The sequence below is a fragment of the Cetorhinus maximus genome, chromosome 4 (genome assembly GCF_964194155.1).
Source record: "Cetorhinus maximus chromosome 4, sCetMax3.hap1.1, whole genome shotgun sequence".
NCBI classification, from domain to species: Eukaryota; Metazoa; Chordata; class Chondrichthyes; order Lamniformes; family Cetorhinidae; genus Cetorhinus; species Cetorhinus maximus.
The window spans coordinates 37233520-37255896 of record NC_135882.1 but is presented as its reverse complement, the minus strand read 5'-3'; positions in this window follow the sequence as shown (position 1 = coordinate 37255896).

Below are 22377 nucleotides of genomic sequence, written 5' to 3'. Positions count from 1 at the left end.
AGTGGGGGATTCAGCAATGGTAATACCATTGAATGTCAAGGGGCAATGGTTAGACTCTCTCTTGTTGGAAATGGTCATTGCCTGGAACTTGTGTGGTGTGAATGTTACTTGCCACTTGTCACCCCAGCTTGGATATTGGCCAGGTCTTGCTGTATTTGGACATGGACTCTTTCAGTATCTGAGGAGTTGCAAATGGTGCTGAACAGTGTGCAATCATCAGCAAGCATCCCCAATTCTGACCTTATGATGGAAGGAAGGTCATTAACGAAGCAGCTGAAGATGTTTGGGCCTCGGACTACCCTGAGGAACTCCTGCAGTGATGTCATGGAATTTCGATGATTGATCTCCAACAACCACAACCATCTTCCTTTGTGCTAGGTATGACTCCAACCAGTTTTCCCCTTGATTCCCATTGATTCCAGTATTACTAGGGCTCCTTGATGACATACTTGGTCAAATGTTGCCTTGATGCCAAGGGCAGTTACTCTCACCTCACTTCTGGAGTTCAGCTCTTTTGTCCATGTTTGAGCCAAGGCTGTATTGAGGTCAGGAGCTGAGTGATCCAGGCAGTCATTGCTAAGTGAGTGCTGCTTGATAGCACTGTTGATTACCCCTTCCATCACTTAACTGATGATCAAGAGTAGACTCATGGAGCAGTAATTGCTGTGTTGGATTTATCCTGCTTTTTGTGGACAGGACATACCTAGGCAATTTTTCACATAGCTCGGCAGATGCCAGTGTTGTAACTGTACTGGGACAGCTTGGCTTGGTGCGCAGCAAGATCTGAAGCACAAGTCTTCAGTTCTGTTGCTGGAATATTGTCAGGGCCCTCTGGGCCTTTGCAGTATCCAGTGCCTTTAGCTGTTTCTTGATATCACGTGTTATGAAACTATAATGATTTTCATAATGTTATTGTGAACAATTGTGAAGTCAGTTTATAGGAGTGAGTATGGATGATTCTGTCTGTGTACGATTTAATTGAGTTGGAGTCAGCTAGACTGCAAGCTTGAAATAAACAAAAGGAGTTAGGTATAAAGTGTTCTTGAAATGCTAATGAATAAACATTGATGAGGTCTTAGCATATAAGGTGTGAAGGAAATTTGCATTTTTAGATAAGTGAAGGAGCTGTTTGGATTTCAAAGGGATGGTAGGATGTTTACAACTGGCTAAATAGGTAAGGCCAAGCAGTGTGTTTATTTTTCCCAAAAGGAAAGAGGTCATATTGGCAACATTATTATTATTATGAGAAAAATAAATTTGCAAAAACATATGGAACAATGGAACTTATAGGTTAAAGAGAGAGAAATATGTATAAAGGGGAATGAAAGACCATGTTGTGGGGCCACGTAAGATCTAACAGGAGTGTGTGAAACAATCTTGGAGAAGCTTCCAGCCATGTTTGCAAAAGTCTGTTGTGTCCAGTAACTAAAGCTGGAGAAAAGCCTTCAGAATTCCACAGTCGAATGGGCACTGAGGTAACTTGCTGGCTTGTTTTTTTAAATTTGAAATCTATTTTGGACTGTTGCCTTAATGGGGTGGGGGCGGGGGGCGTAGTTGGGAGTTAGATGAATTAAGAATTTTAAGATTTGTTATACTATTCAGTAACTGTAATCTTATTTATGTGCTTAAAATCTTTTCTTTTGATAATAAATATTTTAATTTTGTTTTTTAAATCTCTAAAGGTCTTAGTAGACTCATTACTTCTGAATTCAAAGCACATATCTTCTCATACTAAATACAAATTGCAAAAACTGTTGTGGTAATAGTGTGGCCAAGTTTCCCTTGTGGATTTGGTCTGCCTGGCGCATATCACCTGCCACATCATAACATGTGGAGTGAATTGAATTGGCTGAAGACTGGCATCTGTGGTCTGGGGACCTCCGGAGAAGGTTGAGATGGATCACCCTCTTGGCACATCTGACTGAAGATTGTTGCAAATTCTCCAGCCTTATCTTTTGCAGTGATGTGCTGGACTCCCCTCCTTGAGGATGAGGAAATTTGTGAAGCTTCCTCCTCCAGTGAGTTGTTTAATTGTCCACCACCATTCATGACTGGATGTGGCAGGACTGCAGAGCTTAGATCAGCTCCATTAGTTGTGGGATTCCTTAGCTCTGTCTATCACATGCTGCTTACACTGTTTGGCATGAGTTGTAGCTTCACCAGGTTGACACCTCATTTTGGGTATGCCTGGTGCTGCTGCTACATGCCCTTCTGCACTCTTCTTTGAACCAGGGTTAATTGCTGGCTTAGTGGTAATGGTAGAGTGCAGGATATGAGGTTACAGATTGTGGTTGAGTACAATTCTGCTGCTGCAGATGGCCCATAGCTCCTCATTGATGCCCAGTCTTGAGTTGCTAGACCTGTTCAAAATCTATCCCATTTAGCATGGTGGTAGTGCCGCACAACATGACGGAGGGTATCCTCAATGTTCTGGACTTCCTCTCCACAAGAACTAGGCAGCAGTCACTCCTAATGATGCTGTCATAGACAGATGCCTCTGCAGTGGGCAGATTGGTGAGGATGAGGTCAAGTATGTTTTCCCTCTTGTTGGTAATGTACTAATAGTGCTAAGGCAGTAGTAATGATAATGTAGTAACAACAATGTAACTGTACGGGACTGATAACAATGTAAGACATGAAGTAAATTAGCATATCTCCAAATACATCGGAAAAATATTGGGGGAGGTATGGTATAAGGGTCTGGCACAGAAAGGGTTAATGTGGGACTGAGTACAGTGCCACCCATACAGTGATGTAAGAATGCACAAGATGCAGACCCAGGGTCAGTGCGATGTTGAGCAGAGATGGGTATAGACCTAAGTATGGAGATAGTTCCTAGTTTGTACATGTGTAAATAGTTCTAGTAGTTAATAAAGGGTTACAGTTAACTGACAGAAGATTCTGGAGACCTCTTTAAGTCCTACCGATCTGTAATCAACACCTTCCCAACATGTCTGATATACAATGATTTGATAAATTAATACATTCTGCTTCTTGTCTAGTCACAAATCTTTATAGCGCACTGCCCTTATAGCATTGGCCCAAATCATCGGCGGTCCCTTGGAATCGAGGATGGCGTCCATCAGGCTTGGTGAGACTTCAGATGACTGAGGAGCCCAATTTCGGATCTACATGCTCTTCTGCAGCAGGGGGCAATTTGTTGTGCAGGGGAGTGGAAATCACAGCCCTGGGTTGGCTTCCTTCTCCTTCCTCTGGCACCGCCATTCTGCCTTGCTGTTGAGTTGCTAAGCCCCGTAGTGGCTTGCACCTTGGTGGACCAGGTGGTGCCATGCTGAGCGATTGGCAGCATTCTCCTCCTAGTCAATGGTGTGAATGCGTCCGAGTTTTAGGCTGACCTTGAGCGTATCCTCATACCTTTTCCTTTAGCCACCCTTTGAGCATTGGCCAACGGAGAGCTGTGAGAAGAGTACCTACTGAGAGAGGTGGTTTTTGAGCATCCAGATGCAATGGCCCATCCATCGGAGTTGGTTCCGCAGAAGCAGAGCTTCAATGCCGGTAGATGCAGCTTCATGAATGATGCTTGCATTAGTCCAGCGGTCTTCGCATTTGATCCCCAGGATTCGATGCAAGCACCGCTGATGGAAGCTCTCCAGGATCTTAATGTGGCAGTTCATGTTTTTCTGTCGTAGAGGAGAATGGTCAACACAATGGATTATAAACCAGAATCTTTGTTGACTTGCAAAGTTTACTGTTGTCAAGGACACATTGGCACAACTTGAAGGCAGCGTTGGCACAGTTTTCATGGTGTTGGACTTCCGCATCGATGGTAGTCCATTGGGAGAGGTGGCTGCTGAGATCAGGGAAGTATAAAGTACATATCTTTTTATTTGTGTTGGACTGTGGGTTAAAATTACAATGGCTGCAGATTCAAAGACATGTCTACTGGAACAGTGTGAAGGATATATACAATGTTGCTGTCCTGGAACAGAGTGTGCCATGAAAGACAGAGTGGTGCTGAGGAGGAGTCTGGTCTAACGGGGAACTACCTACCAACATTTTAATTGGCTCCTCACCAGGTGACCAAGGTTTGTGTGAGAGCAGTGCTGCAGGTATCCAATATATGCTGGAAAATCAATTGATTGAGCCTAGCCAAAGCAGCTTGAATTCACCAGTAGTGTTGGTTCCTAAGCCGGATGGATCAACTAGATTTTGTATAGACTACAGGAAAGTGAATGCATTAATGAGGACAGATTCGTACCCAATTCCTCAGTTAGAAGATTGCATCAATAGGGTTGGCAGTGCCTCATCTCTTTCTAAAATTGATCTATTAAAGGGGTACTGGCAAGAGCCAATAACATCAAGGGCTAAAGAAATATCTGCCTTTGTTATACCAAATGGATTGTAATCAATGTCACTGATCTCATCTCCACTGGAGATCTGCCCTCCACAGCTTCCAACCTCATAGTCTCCCAACCATGGACAGCCCGCTTCTACCTCCTTCCCAAAATCCTCAAACAGGACTATTCCAGTAGACCGATTGTGTCACCCTGTTCCTGCCCCACAGAACTAATTTCTTCCTATCTTGACTCCATTCTCTCTCTCATTGTCCAGTCTCTTCCTACCTACATCCGCGATTCCTCTAGTGCCCTACGTTATATCAACAGTTTCCAGTTCCCTGGCCCTAACCGCCTCCTATTCACCATGGATGTCCAATCCCTCTACATCTCCATCCCCCACCAGGATAGTCTGAGGGCTCTCTGCTTCTTCCTTGAACAGAAGCCCGAACAATCCCCATCCACCATCACTCTCCTTCGTCTGGCTGAACCAGTTCTCTCACTGAATGATTTCTCTTTTAACTTGCCTCACTTCCTCCAAATAAACAGTGTGGCTATGGGTATCCACATGAGCCCCAGTAATGCCTGTCTCTTTATGGGGTATGTGGAACATTCCTTGTTCCAATCCTACTTAGGACCCCCACAACAACTCTTTTCTTGGTACATCGATGACTGTTTCGGTGCCACTTCATGCTCTTGTCTGGACCTGGAAAAATTTATCAATTTTGCTTCCGATTTCCACCCCTCTATCACCTTCATGTGGTCCATCTCTGACACTTCCCTCCCCTTCCTTGACCTCTCTGTCTCCATTTCTGGTGATAGACTGTCCACCAATATTTATTACAAGCCCATCGACTCCCACAGCTATCTCAACTACAGCTCCTCACATCCTGCTTCCTGTAAGGACTCCTTCCCATTCTCTCAGTTCCTTCAACTCCGTCGTATCTGTTCCGATGATACCAATTTCCAAAATGGCGCTTCTGACATGTCTTCCTTCTTCCTTAACTGAGGTTTCCCGCCCACTGTGGTTTACAGGGCCCTCAACCATGTCCAACCCATCTCCCATGTCTCTGCCCTCACACCTTCCTCTCCCTCCCAGAATCATGATAGGGTCCCCCTTGGCCTCACTTTTCACCCCACTGGCCTCCGCATTCAAACGATCATCCTCCACCATTTCTGCCAACTCCAGCATGATGCCACCACCAAACACATCTTGCCCTCATCCCATCCTGGCAGCATTCCATAGGGACTGTTCCCTCCAGGACACACTGGTCCATCACTTCCAGCACCTCAGCCCCTTGTCACAGCACCTTCCCATGCAATTGCAGATGGTGCAACACCTGCCCCTTTACCTCCTCCCTCCTCACTATCCAAGGGCCCAAACACTCCTTTCAGGTGAAGCAGTGCTTCATTAGTATCTCCATCAATTTGGTCCCCTGCTGTAATGCTCTAGTGAAGCCCAATGCAAACTGGAGTTACAGCACCTCATCTTCCGATTAGACACTTTACAGCCTTCCAGACTTAATATTGAGTTCAATGCCTTCAGACCAAGAACTCTCTCCTCTATCTACACCCCTATTTTTAACCCCTTTTTTCAAAATTCATTTTTATTTTTTATCGGCTTATTTTTATTTTTGTTCATTTTTATTTTCATTCATTTATTCATTGTTTTATCTGCTTTTTATCCCCCCTTTTTTATTGCATTTTCGATCTCGGTTTTCGCCCCCATCCCATCCCCACAAGGGCCATCTGTTACTTGTTCATGTTGTTCTTTTCAAAGAGCTTACCCTTGTCCTGCTATTATCTCATTCTGCTTTCTTACCTTCATGCCACTATTAGCACTTTTTTTTCTTAGCCCTTACCACTACCATTATCACTCCCTTTGGCCTTTTGTTCATGACATCTTTGTCAATCTCTCCTTTTCCCTCACCTATCACTGGCCTTCTATCCAGCTTCACATGGTCCACACCTCCACCCCCCTTCAACAGCATAAATTTCATCACATTTCTACTTCTCTGTAGCTCTGAAGAAGAATCATACAGACTTGAAACGTCAGCTCTGTTTCTCTCTCCACAGATGCTGTCAGACCTGCTGAGTTTTTCCAGCATTTTTGTTTTCGTTATGGATTGTATCAATGTCGAGTCGTGTCATTTGGGTTTAAAAATGCCCCAGCTACATTCCAGAAACTTTTAAATGTAGCTGAAGTACATAACTATGTGGTTTATTTAGCCGATGTCGTAATATATATAACACATGGGAAGACCATGTAAAGCAATTGGAGGACCTGTTTAAGCAATTGCAGTTGGCTGGCTTAGTCATAAATCTGGCCAAAAGCGATTTTGCAAAAGCAAGGGTAACCTACCTTGGTCACATCGTAGGACAAGAGCAAGTGCTGCCAAGAACAGCAAAGGTGAATGCTCTAATAGAATTCCCCATTCCTAAAACTAAATGAGAAATCGAGATTTTTAGGAACGTGTGGGTTTTATCGGAAGTTCGTGCCTAACTTCAGCACAATAGCTATACCTCTCTCTGATTTGTTAAGAAAACAGGCAAAAGTGGTATGGTCAGCAGAATTCCAAGCAGCCTTTGAAAAGCTGAAGGCAATCTGAATAAATGAACCAGTGTTGGCTGTCCCTGACTTTACCAAAACTTTTAAAATGGAAATTGGTGCTAATGACTTGGGGGTAGGCGCAATCCTATTACAAGGTGATAAATTAGGGATAGAGAAGCTGGCGGGGTACTTTTCCAAGAAACTAAATCAAAATCAGAGGAAGTACTCTATAGTAGAAAAAGGAATTCTAGCATTGTTGTTGTCTCTTCAACATGTTGAGGTTTATGTCCGACACAATAACAAAGAAACACTAATCTACACTGACCATAATCCAATGGTGTTCATTAAAAAGTTTAAAACTTGAAATGTGAGACTGTTTAGATGGAGTCTATTGTTTCAACCATTCAATGTAAAGATTCTTCACATTGCCGGCAAAGATAATGTGATCGCGGATGCATTGTCCCAGGTGTAAAATACTGAATAAGTTAAATGGGTAAGAAATGCTGAAGATTGTATGGGGGAGGGGGTGGGGGGAGGAGGATGAATGGAAGTCTCATGTTTTGTTGTCCACATGTCACATACCTTATGATGAAACGCATTTTTGAAACGGCGTTTCATCTCTTTTAAGGGAGAGGCAAATAAAGAACATATCTTTTTAATTCTATTGCACTGTGGATTAAAATTACAATGGCTGCAGTTTGAAAGACATGTCTACTGGAACAGTGTGAGGGATATACACAATGTTGCTGTCCTGGAACAGTGTGTGCCATGAAATTCAGGATGGTGCCGATGAGGAGTCTGGTCTAACAGGAACTGCCTGGCAACAACAGTTTAATTGGCTCCTGACCAGGTGACCTGTATGAGAGCAGTGTAGCAGAGAAAAGCTCCTAGCCTGAAAAGAGAGACCTAAAACCTCTTTCTCCTGTGTGTGTAAGATTCCAGTAATTCCACAATAATAGCTAGCTGTTTTTTCCCCTCATATCTTTATAACCTACACTCTCTCTCTGGAAAAACCCTTGTCAAGAGGAAAAGGGGAAAATCACCGTTAGAGACATTGAAAAGCAAGTGCTCAACCAGTGAATTAAAGACTGAAAGTACTGGGAAGATCACCTCATGTCATCAACAAAGAACTGAAAGGAATTTGGAAGACATTGATCAAAATCAACTCATTGAATTCTGTATTCCGGAATTGGTGCTATTGAACTGTTTTATCCCACCCTTAAAATCCATGTTTTTGTGTGCCTTATGTGTGTGTGTACAGGGATTTAAGGGGTAGAGTTTAGGTTATAGATTTAGAAATTAGCAGTTCATATTTCTTTCTTTTGCCACTGGTTAAAGACAATTTGTTCAACAAACAGTTATTTACTTACTAAGTTTACAAACCTGGTGCCCGTATTGTTAACCTAAATTAAACAATTAGGTGGTTTGATCAAACTTTTCACATTTGTCGTGGCTCGGGCAGCAGTGGGGCTTGATATTGCAGTGCACTATCCCCAGTGAGTTGTGACAGCACATACTCCAGAGCCACCCCATCTATGTCGATAGTGCGGGGGATGCTCAACTGGGCCATGGAAGGTTGGTGAAGGACCTTCGTCTTGGTGATGTTTAAGGACAGGCCAAGCCTCTTATACCAGGTGTTAAAGAGGTCAAGTGTCCTTTGGCCCAAATAAACCAATAAAACTGATAACTCCTGATATAACATCTACTAGTTATGGGTTCAATCCATGTTGAAGTTACCTTGATAGGGTATCCTTTTTATAGATTACTTATTTTATGTCTTCCAACTATTTCTACTAATTATAAATTCCTCTCCCACAGCCAGCTTCTCATGACAATTGACAGTATTTGGTCTCAAGCCTCAAACTCTAAGCAGATTTTTGAAGAGCAAGATTTACGTGGAGTGAAGGAGGTTAGCAATTTAGGGAACTTGGTAAGTACTCAGCTGAAAACTTAAAATAACAGAAAAATATTGAGAAAAACCCAATGAGACGTTTATTATTTTTAACTGTACTGTTTTGAGCAAAATATAGCAAAGCTGACCTGTTATCAAATCATGATTCATGATTCAGTTAGTTTTCTGGTTTTGCTCCTTCACTCGTAGGGGCTGTCCTGCAGAATCAGCTATTATGGTTAAACATTTATGAATTGAATGAAGTTTTGTCGCACCTGTGATAGTTACTACGGCGATAATGGGATTCCTGCTATACTATCCATTGATTTTTGTCTATCACCCATATTTAAATTTTAAATAATCTGAAACTGTGCTCAAGGCCAATCTGATTGATTTTAGAGCTGACCTCAAAATGGGTGGCCAGCATTCTGTTCCATAGATAATAATAATAATAATAAATAATATAGTATATGGGAGGGTGTGTATACATGTCGGGAGGGTGTTGGTTCCAGATTGGTATTTCTTAAAGAAGTCTCCGCAGTCTTCTGTAGGTTAACTGTAAGCCTTTATTAACTATTTACACATGTAAAGGGTACAAGGGTCTATGGTCCATGTGTATATATATGTACTTGCAGCTCTAAGGAAGTCATACGGACTCGAAACATTAACTCTGTTTCTCTCTCCACAGATGCTGCCAGTCCTGCTGAGTTTTTCCAGCATTTTCAGTTTTTATTACGGATTTCCAGCATCCGCAGTATTTTGCTTTTATTCTGTCCCATAGAGATGGAAGCCTTATTAAAATATAAATAGGTTCCTTTGCCAGTTGTAGGACCAGAGCACAGATACTCCACCAGTGTTACTGGACAGAAGGCCATCAACCTGAAATATTAATGCTCTTCCTCTCTCCACAGCTGCTGCCAGGCCTGCTGAGTATTTCTAGCATTTTCTGTTTTTATTTTCGATTCCCAACATCTGCACTATTTTGCTTCTGTACACAGTAAATTGGACAAGTCTATTAATGGGTAAAATGGCAGAAGATCAACAGGAGATGTACAAAAAAAGAGTTTAATGTGACACAGAACCAGTTTGTACTCTGTAGGGGGAAGAGTTCTACTTCCAAAATAAAAACTGGCATAGATTATTAAAAATATCAAATCTAAAAGAAAACGCATACAAAAATGCAAAAAATAGCTCTGAACCTACAAATGTGAACAATGCAAAGAACAACAAAGGGTGTCAAAATCACTGGTAAGAGCAACGAAAAGGAATTATGAAATGGAAATTGCAAAGGATATCACAATCAAATAAAATTATTTTACAATTATATTAGGAAAAGGAAGGTGGTATTATGGCGGGGAGGTTAAAGGAGGCAGCTGCAGAGTGAAGAGCCAGTCATGGCCACCCAAGAAAACTACCTTGGAGCCATAAAAGTGCAAAGTGCGAACTTGATCATTGACAGATGCCTTTGATGCTGTGCAGATATCAGCCAGAGTGGGTAGTCAGTGGTCAGGCAGTGTCTAGAGGTGTTAATTGCCCTCCTGGCATCACAAGGGCAGAAGGACAGGTGACAAGTCTGTCAAGGACAACTGAACAACCAGCTGAGCGCAAGCTGGCAATGGGTCAAGAATTTCAGGTTTGTGCCCAGTGGTGATATGGCACAACATCCTAGCAGAGCCCTAGGCATCAGATGGGCAGGGGACAGGAAGTATATGGAAGCCATACCACACAGGATGTGGATGTCACTGGCTAAGCCAGCATTTATTGTCCATCCCTAATTGCCCTTGAGAAGATGGTGGTGAGCCTGGTGACTGCTGCAGTCTATATGGTGTAGGTACACGAACAACACTGTGGTCCATCCAGCTTCATTGCTTTTTGACTTTTCTGTCGTGGTTTAATGCAACTGAAAGGCTTGCTAGGCTATTTAACAGTGAACCACATTGCTGTGGGTCTGGAATCACATGTAGGCCAGACCAGGTAAGAACGGCAGATTTCCTTCCCTAAATGAAGGACGTTAGTGATGGGGTTTTACAACAATTGACAATGTTTTCATGGTCACTATTACTGAGACTAGCTTTTAATTCCAGATTTATTTATTGAATTTAAATTCCACGAGCTGCTGTGGTGGGATTTGAATCCATGTCCCCATAGCATGAGCTTGAGTCTCTAGATTGCTAGACAAGTGACATTGCCTCTATGCCACTGCTAAAGAGGAGCTATCTGGTGATGACTACTGACACAGGAGACCACGACTCTCCAGGCAGATGGTCACAGATATTTGTGCATGAGCACCCTGCACTGCCAGTAGCCATCAAAGTCACTGTGGCTTTGAACTTCTTTGCTTCTGGCTCATTCCAAGCTCCAGGCCTCAGTGGGATCTTACGTATTACAGCACTAAATCACTGCAGGTCACTGATGCTGTTTGTCAGAACTGGGCAATACATTTCATTTAACAATAGATGAGGCCTCGTAGGGACTGAGAGCAGTGGGTTTTGCTGCCATTGTTGGTTTTCCCCCAGGTGCATCTCACTGATTGCACTCATGGCCATCAAGGCTCCCAATGACAGGACAGTGAGATTCATGAATAGAAAGGACTTTCACTCCCGCAATGTTCAGTTGGTCTGTGGCCACAACAAGTGTTTCCTCCATGTGTGTGTTTGCTTTCCTGGCAGCTGAATAATTCCTTCATCCGTTGGTAGTCGACATTGCCTCAGATCTTCACTCCATCCCCCAAAGTGCATGGATGGATCCGAGGGCACAAGGAATCTCTCTTGAAGAGAAGGCTACTAGACCTGGGACAGAGAAACAGAGGTGATATAACCAAAGCCATCTGATTAGCTGGACATCAGACTTTGCAAGATGCGATTCTGGAGCGTGGACATGTTGGGTGGCACCTCCCTGAAAGGGTCTCTCTCATTGTGGTGGTCTGCAGCATGCCCCATAACATGGCCCTTCTCATCCTCCAGACTCTCATCCTCCTCCATGACAACCTCAGTCCTTGATGGGTGCATTGAATGTCTGGAGGATGACCAGGGCTGGAGCGCAACTGGCATCTAGTCCAAATGCCACCAGTGCCACTGACTGGTCCAGACTACACAGTGTTGCACGCATCCTGTGAATATCAGTATGCATTTCCTGTATGCACTCCAAATGCTGTTCGCCACGAGACTGGCCACTCTCTCTAAGAAAGAGCTCATGCGTTCATAGCCCTGAGCTATTGTGGCACACATGAGCTGGATAGGCATCTCCATCCTCTGCACGGCATCAAGAACTCTGTGTGCACCGACGTGAGAGTATATGCATTGGTGGAAGGTACGCTTTTCAGATATGACGGTGCTTCTTCAGTGATGTTGCCTTGGGGCTAGAAAAAGAGAGGGAGGGGGTGTCCTTTTCTGGCCTGTGGGAGACAGAAGAAAAAATCATAATAGTTAGCCTAGGAGAGCAGAAGCTGCTGCAATGCTAAGGCTACCCAATCTGATTCAACTTTCGGCATACTATCAAGACACTGCACTGCGCCCGGGATGCACCCCATAAGTGCTTTGTCTTCTGTAATCACCATGGCCACCATGAATTTTCATTTTGCCAGATCCAACTTCCTTAACATCCAGGATTCTGGCTATCTCCATCACTCAGTCTTCCATTGGTGAGATCTTCTGGAAGTATGGCACCCAAGAAGTCAATGTGATGTATCTAGTGTGTGGGTGAAGAGAGCATGCTTTCTGCTTTTGTGCGCTAGTTTGCTTCTCATTTTTGGCTCACACTGCTGGTTAGCAGCAATGTGAGAAAGAGAGCCAAATGTGCAAGTCTCTCCCTGTCAGTATACAGTTTCTCCACTGACAACACACGGAAACTCATGGCCACAGGCTAATGCTTCAGAGGAACTCGGAGGAGGTTTGGCCCCCAGACATGCAGTGAGCAGTCCCACCAGCATGTTCTGGCACTCATGAATCAAACTCCCAGCTATGGGGCTAATAGCTCCACTGATTTGAGGATACCTCAGGAGAGTTGAATGCTAAGAGAATAAACTCTAACAAAAAATCTGGAAAACACCCAAAGGCAGATTGATATCCAAATATGCATCTTTCTGGCAGCTCCTGAAATCAAGTCGGTGCCAAATGTACTGCTTTGCATTCCTTTGGAGTTAACCGGGGAGGTTGAGAGGGGAACCCTGATGTTCGGGCAGTACAGAGTCTCCATAAATTTTGCCAAGACTTGTGCCCTGGAGCAGACACTCCTGTTTCACTGTAGAGTGTTAACACAACAGGAGTTAAGCCCAAGTCGATTAGCATGGAGAACGGGTGCTACGGGCAGTCTCCAATGGTGCGAGGGACCATCATGTCCCAATGGTCAGACCCACCTATCACAAGTTAGGCAGCTCCCGACTAGTTAGGTGCTAACCCACCATGGTCCATCTGCTTCAATGGGTACTTGGAGCTCAGAGTCTCCAATTTGATTGGCAAGCTAGAATGTCAAGTCCATGTGCACGGGATTGACAGATGAATTGCAGCATGTTGATAACGTGAACGATTGCTGTGATCGACATGGAACTCGATAGGCTGAACACTGACATAGCTTCCTTACAAAAAAACCAGGCTAACCGAAAACAGATCATGGAAAGAAAAGAATTACGCTTTCATCTGGCAGGGGAAGAATTCAGGGAAAACACACTGACGAATGTGTCGGCTTCGCTGTAAGGTATTCGCTACTCTCGATGCTAGAACACCCAAACATGGTTTAGAACACATCTGCCTCTCAACTCAAACAGGGCTAGTTAAGCCCCAAAACTGCTTTACAGAGAAGAAAAGCCAATTCAATGAGGAGCTTCAGACTGCTATCAGCAGGGTCCCTGAGTTAGAACACCTTTACCTACTGAAGGATCAACACAAGAGTGAGCATAGACCATGAGAACTGGCTCTCCTGCTTTTGACATCATGGCCTGGGAAAGATAAATGACAACAGACACTACTTGAGCTTTACTGCTACCATGAACTTTGGGTGACTAACACCTTCTTTCAGAACAAACCATCACTCAAGGTGTCTTGCAGAGAGCCAAGATCAGGCATCGACACCAGGTGGATCTGACCATCACCAAATGTGACTCTCTGTGCAGCATTCTCCACACACGCTACCACAGTATTGACTGTGATACTGATCACCTCCTGCTGTGCACCAGGGTGAGATGCAATCCTTGAAGTTTTTTCATTGAAAGCACAAATGTCGTCCTCATATTAACGTCAGCCAAACTGCCTACCCAGATGAAAACCAACAGTTCCTTGACTCGATTGAACATCGGCATTCCCACACAAAGGACAGAAACCAAATGGAATATACTTCGAGACACCACCTTTCAACATATTATAAGCAAGAGTGGAAAAATGCTGACCGGTTCGAGGCTAACATCACTGTGATGGAACCTGTCATTGAAGCCAAGCAGTCTGCTATCTTTGATGACAAGAGAGATCTGAGCAAGAAGTTCCTGAATGCACTAAGAGCTGCTTGAAGTAACATCCAACAGACTTCAAGGGAATTCTGCCAGAATATCCAGATGTCCTTCGACACAGGGAATAGCAGGAGCATGTTTAAAAGGATCAACAAGGGAAATGGGTCCATCAGCAAAAAAAAACTACTCCATTGAAAACAAAGGCAGGAGTGGTGATCACCAACTGCAATAAACAGAGTGTATTCATTGATGGGTGGAACTCTACCTTGAAATGTAGAAAATAGGAGCAGGAGTAGGCCGTTTGGCCCTTCGAGCCTCATGACTACTCCGCCATTCATTATGATCATGGCTGATCATCCAACTCAATAGCCTGCTTCTGCTTTCTCCCCATATCCTTTGATCCCTTTCGCCCCAAGAGCTATATCTAACTCCTTCTTGAAAACATACATAGCCTCAACTACTTTCTGCGGTAGCGAATTCCACAGGCTCACCACTCTCTGGGTGAAGAAATTTCTCCTCATCTCAGTCCTAAATCCTCCTAAGTCCTAAGCCCCCTATCCTCAGACTGTGACCCCTGGTTCTGGACTCCCCCACCATGAGGAACATCCTTCCTGCATCTACCCTGTCTAGTCCTGTTAGAATTTTATAGGTTTCTATGAGATCCCACCTCATTCTTCTGAACTCCAACGAATATAATCCTAACCGACTCAATCTCTCCTCATATGCCAGTCCCACCATCCCAGGAATCAGTCTGGTAAACCTTCGCTGCACTCCCTTTATAGCAAGTACATCCTTCCTCAGATAAGGAGACCAAAACTGCACACAATATTCCAAGTGTGGTCTCACCAAGGCCCTGTATAATTGCAGCAAGACATCCCTGCTCCTGTACTCAAATCCTCTCACTATGAAGGCCAACATACCATTTGCCTTCTTTACCGCCTGCTGCACCTGTATGCTTACCTTCAACGACTGGTGTATGAGGACACCCAGGTCTCGTTGCACATTCCCCTCTCTTAATTTATAGCCATTCAGATAATAATCCCTGCCTTCCTGTTTTTGCCACCAAAGTGGATAACCTCACATTTATCCACATTATATTGCATCTGCTATGCATTTTCCCACTCACTCAGCTTGTCTAAATCACACTGAAGCATCTCTGCATCCTCCTCACAGCTCACCCTCCCATCCAGCTTTGTGTCATCTGCAAATTTGGAGATATTACATTTATCTCCCTCATCTAAATCATTAATATATATTGTGAATAGCTGGGGTCCCAGCACCGATCCCTGTGGTACCCCGCTAGTCACTGCCTGCCATTCGGAAAAAGACCCGTTTATTCCTACGCTTTGTTTCCTGTCTGCCAACCAGTTTTCTATCCATCTCAATACACAACCCCCAATCCCATACACTTTAATTTTACACACTAATCTCTTATGTGGGACTTTGTCAAAAGCCTTCTGAAAGTCCAAATAAACCACATCCACTGGCTCCCCCTCATCAACTCTACTAGTTACATTCTTGAAAAATTCCAGTAGATTTGTCAAGCATGATTTCCCTTTCATAAATCCATGCTGACTCTGTCCGATTCTGCCACTGTTTTCCAAGTGCTAGCTATTAAATCTTTTATAATGGAGTCTCGAATTTTCCCCACTACCGATGTCAGGCTGACTGGTCTATAATTCCCTGTTTTCTCTCTACCTCCCTTTTTAAATAGTTGAGTTGTATTCTGGTGAGAACACTGTCACTGAGGGTGCTCTAGACGCCATAGAATGCCTAACTAGCTATCAAACCAACAGTGGGGGAACTTAGCAAAGCTATTGACTGGCTTGCCATGGGCAAAGCTCCAGAGGCTGATGCTATACTGCCTGAACTCATCAAGCACGGGAAACTGTTCACTGCATGAGCGTCTTTGTCTCTGCTGGAGGGAGGAGGTAGTGCCCAGGTTATGCAAAGATTGTGACCCTGTACAAGAGGAAGGGTGACCTCAGCAATATCTGAGGTATCTCCCTGCTGAGTATCATGGAAAAGGTGTTTGCCTGTGTTGCCCTGGTCATTCTGCAGGTCCTGGCTGAACACATCTACCCTGAATCCTAGTGTGATTTCAGAACGGCAAGATCCACAATTGACATGAGCTTCTCAGTCCAACAGGTGCAAGAGAACAAAGGAGACCACGATATATTGCCTTCATCGATCTTACCAAGGCATTCGGACATGTGAGCTGAGACGGTCCATGTACGGCGTTGGAGAAATTTGCTGCCCACTGAGGCTGCTCGATGTGATCTCCTCTCTCCATAACCACATGATGAGAAAGGTTAGCTTCGATGGGGCAACATCAAAACCCTTTGAGATCCGCAGTGGGGTCAAACAGGATTGTGTTCTGGCACTGACACCATTCGGCATATTCTCTTTCCTGCTGTCATGTGCTTTCAGGTCATTTACAGAGGTCATCTACTTAGATACCAGAACTGACAAAGCTGTTCAGCCTTGCTCGTCTGACATCCAAGACAAAGGTGCGTGAAGTCCTCAACAGAGAGTTGCTCTGCTCTGATGATGCCACATGCCCAAGTGCCTTGGTGAGATCGATGAAGGCTATATATAGTGGGCAAACATCTTTCCCATGATGCTCAGCAGGGAGATACCTCAGATGGTGCTGAGGTCACCCTTGTTTTTCTACAGGATCACAATCTTTGCATAACCAAGGCACTACCCCCTCCCTCCAGCAGAGACAAAGATGTTCATGCAGTGGACAGATTCCTGTGCTTAATGGCAAATGGACAAATTCTCTCACACTTTTAAAGAGCTTGGTTTGATCAGCCTCACCATGAAGATAAATGCCATGGTCCAGGATGTTGCCATACCACCACTGATAATGTGCCCCTGGAAGTTGTTGATAGCTTCACATATCTAAGCTCCACAATCTACCGCAATCTATCACTTGATGCTGAAATTAACACGCACATTGCAAAAGCTGCAGTTGGTATGTCCAAGCTGAGTGAGAGTGTGCGGAACAACAGCAACCTGACAGAGCACCGAAATACGAGTCTAACAATCCTGCACTCTCAGCTCGCTCCTCTTGAGCGGTGAGACCTGGCCAACAAATGCTAGGCAGGAGAAAAGGCTGAACAGTTTCCACCTTTGCTGACTCTGATGTATCCGCAGCATCTCTTGGCAGGACCAGGTCACCAACTCAAAGGTCCTGGAGTATGTTAATTCCATCAGCATACTCTCATTGCTAAGCCAACGATATCTATGCTGGCTCGGCCATCTTCTTCGGATGAATGATAAAAGTATACCCAAAGCCTTTTGTACGGTGAACTGGCCACTCGGTTACAATTTCTGGGTGTGCATACCTCTGCTACAAGGATACCTGCAAGTGAGATATGAAAATGGCAGACATTAACACTGACAACTGGGAGACAGTCACTGACGTCTATATCTGGAGGTTGGCTGCTTGGAAGGGTATTGGAAGAGGTGAGCAGAAATGTTATAGCTACAATCCCCTATCTCTGGAACCATTCTGGTAGATCTCCTCTGCACCCTTTCAAGGACCCTCACATCCTTCCTAAAGTGTAATGATCAGAACTGGGTGCAAGACTATCCACTCACAATCTTCTTAAAGAGCATAGTAACTTGAGTAATTTTCTAATGTAAAGGGACAGTTCCCGAATCAAGAGAACTTGAGAGGATTATGGTTCGAACATCTGCAATCAGCTACTTCCTTTAATGGAAACCATTTGGTCCTTGATAATTATCACTCTTTAGTGCCATTATTTTCTTCATTACTGCTTATGTTCATCTTGTTGAGTCCCTGTCCCTGATTCAATGTTAGTTTCCTTGGGATGTCTGACATCCTGACCTCCTCCTGTACTGTAAATACTGGTACTAAGTTATTGTTCAACATGTATACCATTTCCATATTTTCATTGGCAATACCATTGTTCTTAGTTGTCATTGGTCCTCTGCTGCAAACACCACATGTCATTTCTGCGCCCCATGAAAATCTCAACACTCCCATTAATGAACTCGAAATGAACTCTTCAAGCACTCTAATTGGCCTTAATTGGGGATTGGGCAAGATCTTGGTCCCGCCCTCTCCCACCCTGGTGAACATGGCCTGTACCAAGAATGGTATCAGGAAACTGGCCCACCAGTTGCATTGGTATTTTCAGGGGAAATACAGTCAGAAATTGGTGATGTATCCATGGAAATGGACAGTCTCGGAGATACGATGTGCAGTTTGAAGTTCAGCTTCGGATCAGGCAGGACACCTGCTGCGTGCCATTGGGTAAACCAATGTAAACTAAGGTAAACTAAGGGAGTAGAATTTAGCATTCAGTTTGATAGTGAGAAACTTGGGTCAGAAACAACTGTGCTAAACTTAAATAAGGGTAATAACAATGGAATGAAGGCAGAGTGGCTGGAGTGGACTGGGAAAGGAGTTTAGCAGAAAAGACGGTTGATGAACAATGGCAGACGTTTAAGAAAATAGTTCATGACTCACAACAAAGATATATCCCAGTGAGGAAGAAGAATTCAAGGAAGGGGATAAACCAACCATGGTTAACCAAGAAGTTAAGGACAGTATCAAATTGAAAGAAAAAACATACAATATGGCAAAGGTTAGTAGTAAGCCAGAGGATTGGGAAAGTTTTAAAAACCAAAAAAAAACCGAAAAAATAAAGAGGGAGAAAATAAACTTTGAGGGTAAACCAGCAAGTAATATAAAAACAGACAGTAAGAGCTTCTTCAAATATATAAAAAAGGAAGAGGGAGGCCAAAGTGAACATAGGCCCCTTAGAGAATGAGGCTGGGGAAATAATAATGGGGAACCAGGAAATGACAGAGGAGTTGAATAAATACTTTGCTTCAGTCTTCACGGTAGAAAATACTAATAACAATCCAAAAATACTAAATTATCAAGGGGCAAAAGGTGCAGGGGAGGAAATAAATACAATAACTATCACGAGAGAAAAAGTACTAGGGAAACTAATGGGGCTAAAGGCCGATAAGTTCCCTGGACCTGATGGGTTGCATCCTAGGATATTAAAAGAAGTAGCTACAGAGATAGTGAATGCACTGGTAGTAATCTTCCAGGAATCCTTAGATGCTGGAAAAGTCCCAGAGGATTGGAGAACAGCCAATGTAACACCCTTATTGAAAAAGGGAGGGAGACAAAAAACAGATAAGGCCAGTTGGCTTAACATCTGTCATTGGGAAAATGTTGGAGTCTATTATAAAGGTTGTAACAGCAGAACATTTAGAAATACATAATCTAATCAAGCAGGTTCAGCATGGCTTCATGAAGGGGAAATCGTGCCTAACAAATTTATTAGAATTCTTTGAGGAGGTACCAAGCAGGATAAATAAAGGGGAACCAGTAGATGTAATATATTTAGATTTCCAAAAGGCATTCGATAAAGTAGCGCACATAAAACTACTTAATAAGATAACAGCCCATGGTGTTGGGGGTAGTATATTACCATGGATAGAGGATTGGCTAACTAATAGAAGACAGAGAGTTTGGATGAGGGGGCATTTTCGGGATGGCAACCTGTAACTAGTAGAGTGCCACAGGAATCAGTGCTGGAGCCTCAATTATTTACAATATATATTAATGACTTACATGAGGGAAGTGAATGTACTATCGCCAAGTTGGTGGATGATACAAAAATAGGTGGGAAGGCAAGTAGGGAAGATTACACAAGGAGTCTACAGAGGGATAGAGAGAGGTTAAGTGAGTGGGCAAAAACTTGGCAGATGAATAGAGAGTGGGAAAATGTGAGGTTATGCACTTTGGCAGGAAGAATAGAGGAGAAACACTGCAGAAGGCTGCAGCACAAAGGGATTTGGGAGTCCTTGTGCATGAATCCCAAAAAGCTAACATACAAGTTTGACAGGTAATAGGGAAGGCAAATGGAATGTTAGCCTTTATTTCAAAGGGAATGGAGTATAAAAATAGGGAAGTCTTGTTAAAACTATACAAGGCACTTGTTAGACCACACCTAGAATACTGTGAACAACTTTGGTCCCCTTATCTAAGGAAAGATATACTGGCATTGGAGGCAGTCCAGAGAAGGTTCACTAGGTTGATCCTGGGTATGGAGGAATTTTCTAATGAGGAGAGGCTGAGTAGGTTGGACTTGTACATATTGGAGTTTAGAAGAACAAGTGGCGACCTTATTGAAAGATATAAGAATCTTAGGGGGCTTGACAGGGTAGATGCTGAGAGGTTGTATCCCCTTGTGGGAGAGTCTAGGACCAGAGGGCATAATCTCAGAGCAGCGATGAGGAGGAATTTCTTTTCTCAGAGGGTAGTCAATCTGTGGAATTCTTTACCACAGAGGGCTGTAGAGGTTAGGTCGTTAAGTATATTCAAGGCTGAGATAGACAAATTTTTAATCAGTAAGGGAATCAAGGGTTATGGGTAAAAGACAGGAAAGTGGAGTTGAGGATTATCAGATCAGCCATTGAATGACAGAGCAGACTCAATGGGCCAAATGGCCTAGTTCTGCTCTTATGGAGTTGCAAGAGATAGAGAGATAGTTGGTTGCTAAGGTGTAGAGTTACAGGTGGGAATTAGAATGTTTAGTGGGAACCAAACATAATGGTTTCAGCCTTGGAAATTCATGCTGATCCAACATTTCATATTAACTGAGCAGTTGAGCAGCAGAGTGGTGGGGGAGCAGTAAACCTGGGAGTCTTTAGTATACTTTGAAAACAGGATTGTTTTCATGCTTCCTGCATCTCAATTAAAGTGTGCTGCCTACGTATGTTTTGACAGATGCGGATCACAAATTACGAAGATGCTTTATGTGATTATAAAACAGACAACTTACTGCAGGCTCTGCATCAGGAAAGCAGAACTGGGTACATCTTCACACACTTTTGCGAACAAACAGGAAATCTGGTAAACAAGACATGTCTTGTATTTGTGGCTTTATTCTTTGATTAGTTTGAGAACAAAATTGTAATGTGACTTCTGTAGTATAAAGTATAAACAGGCAAGACATACTAATGTATGATGTAGTTGATGATGTACCACTGACATGAGTCATGCAGGTGTTCGAGAGCGAGGTACTGGAATCATGCCTAAAAGCTGTATGCCTACTCTGGAACGTATTTATATCTAGTACCAATAAAGAAGTGTGTAGCAGATATCAGAGTATATCTACAGTCTGTCCAAAAACCAAGTCCCATGCCTAGAGTCCAAGACAGAAGGACCCCAATCTCAGAACAACTCCCATTTGGAAATGAAGATAACTACCACTTCCCAGCTGGTAAAGTTGCAGGACTTGACTGTGTAAATCGAGGGCACATCAGTGCTATTCATCATCTACTCTACAGTGTCGTCATTCAGCCACCATTCAATTAGATCACCCATGATCATGGGTGATTTGTATCTCAACACTGCCTTTGACGCTTGTGACGAACCCAAAAAGGAAAAGAAAGTAACTTACCTTACCTTGAATTGGAGATCGGGTCTCGGAGTTTGGAAACTACAGTTCCCAGTGGGCCCCGCGGGTCTCTGCACATGCGCCGGCTGTACAGTGTCCGCACACGTACATTTCGTTTCTTCGACCTTCAGGTTCTGCGCATGTGCCGGCCGGGAAATAGCCGCACATGCACAGGTGGTGCATGTTCCGGGCCGGTTAACGGCCCGGCGCTCATGCGCAGTTCGTTTTTTTTTTAACCAGATGTAATTTGTTCCTCCGTAGAAGGGAAAGTGTGAGAAGGTCAGGTGACCTTCTGCATTTCCACAGAGGAGTGCCATTCTGCAAAAAGTACCGGCAGGAGCCGGTGAACTTTGCTAAAAGTTACTTAAATTAAAGTGATAGTTATTAATTAAAATACAGACACTAAGATCAAAATGCAGCTAAACAAAAAGCAATACTTCAAGATGAGATTTCAAATCAGCCTCTGTGAGATACCATTGTGAGCCCATTGCTTGAATTTCTTTCTCAAGTGAAGGGGTTGAAACTTGAGGTTCGACTTAACAGCTGCGATGGCTTCTGAAGCTGAGGAGTTGAAGTTTCCTTTCACAGGTGGACTTGAAAGGTAGAGCAGATAGTGGGAGAGAGTGTACACCTTTCCTTACTGTAAACTACAGACACCAGTACTGTCTGGTTTCTCAGCAGCGTAGGGATTTTTTTTTCTGGATGCCTTACCCTGTAACTCCCGCTGGTCGGGGAACCCAGTTCTTACA